Raw genomic sequence first — 2,694 nt, 5'->3', positions numbered from 1 at the left:
TGCTGTTCCACAGTTGGCTTACTACCTTCTTCTAGCAGAATTTTATGCATACAATATGAAGGACTTATCCCCTTGATGTCTGCTATTGTCCATCCTATAGCCGATTTGAATTCTCTCAAAATCCTTAAGAGCTTATCTTCCTCACTACCTGAAAGGTCAGATGAAATAATAACAGGTAACGTAGATGAATCACCTAAAAAAGCATACCTCAAGTGTTCAGGTAATGGCTTGAGCTCCAAGGTAGGTGCTTCCTCTATTGATGGTTTGAGCTTCCCTTCAGCGTTCTTGAGGTCAGAAGTACCAAGAGATTCAAATGGTATGTCCAGCTTTCGCTTCCAGGGAGAAGCGTTCAGATATTGTAATTGCTCGTTGCTATCTTCATCATCGCTGTCAAAATCCCCCACTAAGGCCTTTTCCAATGCATCAGACATTAGCATGTGATCAAGTTCCGAAGTAACCGCAGTATGAATCACATCCACTTTTAAGCACTCCTCATCTTCTGTAGGGAATTTCATTGCCTTGAATACATTGAAGGTCACATCCTGATCTTGGACCCGCATAGTAAGTTCCCCTTTTTGCACATCTATCAAGGTACGGCCAGTAGCCAAGAAAGGCCTTCCTAAGATTATGGGAATCTTCTTATCTTCCTCAAAATCCAGAATAACAAAATCTGCTGGAAAGAAGAGCTTATCCACCTTGACGAGCACATCCTCAACTATGCCCCTTGGGTAAGTAATTGAACGGTCAGCCAATTGTAGCGACATGTATGTGGGTTTTGGATCAGGCAGATCCAGCTTTTTAAAGATCGACAATAGCATCAGATTAATGCTTGCTCCCAAATCACAAAGGCACTTGTCAAAAGTTAGATTGCCAATGGTGCAAGGAATGGTGAAGCTTCCTGGATCTTTCAGTTTTGGTGGTAACTTTTGCTGCAGAACAGCGCTGCATTCTTCCGTGAGAGCAACGGTTTCAAGGTCATCCAGTTTCACCTTCCTTGAAAGAATAGTCTTCATAAACTTCGCATAACTAGGCATTTGTTCCAGAGCCTCAGCGAAAGGTATATTGATGTGAAGTTTCTTGAACACCTCCAGAAACTTCCCGAACTGTCTATCCAGCTTTTGTTGCTGCAATCTCTTAGGAAAAGGTGGTGGAGGATAGAGCTGTTTCTCCCCTGTATTAGTCTCAGGCAGAGTGTGTTCAACAGTAGTCTTCCTTGGTTCCGCCGCTTTCTCCTTTTGCTTAGATTCTTCATCTCTAACTTCAGCTTCGACTTCCCTTGCCTTTTCAGCATCAGCCACTTTTCCAGACCTTAAGGTAATAACCTTGACTTGCTCTTTAGCTTCCTTCCTGCCTGGTACTTCCGTGTCACTGGGAAGAGTGCCAGGTTGATGATTGAGCACTGCATTGGCTAATTGACCGATTTGATTTTCCAAGGTCTTGATAGAAACCGCCTGACTCTTGCACAACAGCTTAAGTTCCTCAAAATCAGCACTAGTGGGTGCAACTGTACTTCCCTATTGAGGATATGATTGCCTTGTAGCATACTGCTGTGGTTGCTGGAATCCAGGTGGGTTAAACTGTTTACTCACTCCTTGCTGATATGGTGGCTGAATAGCATTCTGATTATTCCCCCAGCTGAAATTTGGATGATTTCTGTTATTAGGATGATAGGTCGCTGGCACAGGCTGCTGTTGTCGCTGATAATTATTCACATACTGAACAGATTCGTTGACAAGAGAACACTGATCTGTAGCATGAGAACCTGCCCAAAGCTCACAAACCATAGCTATTTGATTAACTCCATACGTAGCCAGAGAATCAACCTTCATTGATAGCGCTTGGAGCTGGGCTGCAATAGCGGTGGCTGCATCAACTTCCAGAATACCTGCTACCTTGCCTGACGTCATCCTCTGAGTTGGGTTTTGATACTCATTTGCAGCCATCGTCTCTATAAGATTATACGCCTCAGTATAGCTTTTAGCCCATAAGGCGCCTCCAGCTGCTGCATCGAGCATGGGTCGAGATTGGGCCCCCAAACCATTATAGAAACCAGTGATCACCATCCAATCCGGCATTCCATGATGTGGACATTTTCTCAACATTTCCTTGTAGCGTTCCCAAGCCTCGCACATAGATTCTGTAGGTTGCTGCGCAAACTGAGTAAGAGCACTCCTCATAGCAGCAGTCTTTGCCATTGGATAAAACTTCACCAGAAACTTTTGCGCAAGATCTTGCCACGTAGTGATGGACCCAGCTGGTTCAGAATATAACCAGTCTTTAGCCTTATCCCTCAGTGAGAATGGGAAAAGCCTCAACTTGATAGCCTCATCAGTCATGCCATTATACTTAAAAGTGCTACAGATCTCGACAAAATTCCTTATGTGCATGTTGGGGTCTTCAGTTGCCGCTCCTCCAAAAGAAACAGAATTCTGCACCATCTGAATAGTGCCCGGCTTGATTTCAAAGGTGTTAGATTGAATAGCCGGATGAAGGATGCTTGACTGAATGTCATCAATTTTAGGCTGAGAAAAATCCATAAGAGCTGGATCAGCTTGAACAATACGATCTCCCATGTTTACTGGTTCTTTCTGCTCAGTTCCTGAATCCGAATCCTCAAAATCTAACTTCTCCGGAATATCAAGAACTTCGTCTGTCTCCTCAGCTGTATCTAAAGTCCTCTTGCGAGCACGAGAA

General features: G+C 44.0%; 1 non-coding gene across 1 annotated transcript; it reads left to right on the top strand.

Moving 5' to 3' along the window:
- Positions 1-2,073: 2,073 nt before the first annotated feature.
- On the top strand, positions 2,074-2,180 carry LOC141681583 (small nucleolar RNA R71). The gene has a single exon (XR_012559011.1). It is a non-coding gene; the product is annotated as a small nucleolar RNA R71 (small nucleolar RNA).
- The last annotated feature ends 514 nt before the right edge of the window (positions 2,181-2,694 follow it).

The sequence above is a fragment of the Apium graveolens genome, chromosome 8 (assembly GCF_009905375.1).
Source record: "Apium graveolens cultivar Ventura chromosome 8, ASM990537v1, whole genome shotgun sequence".
Lineage (NCBI taxonomy): Eukaryota > Viridiplantae > Streptophyta > Magnoliopsida > Apiales > Apiaceae > Apium > Apium graveolens.
The sequence above is the reverse complement of the archived record's forward strand: the minus strand, read 5'-3'. Positions and strand labels throughout refer to the sequence as shown.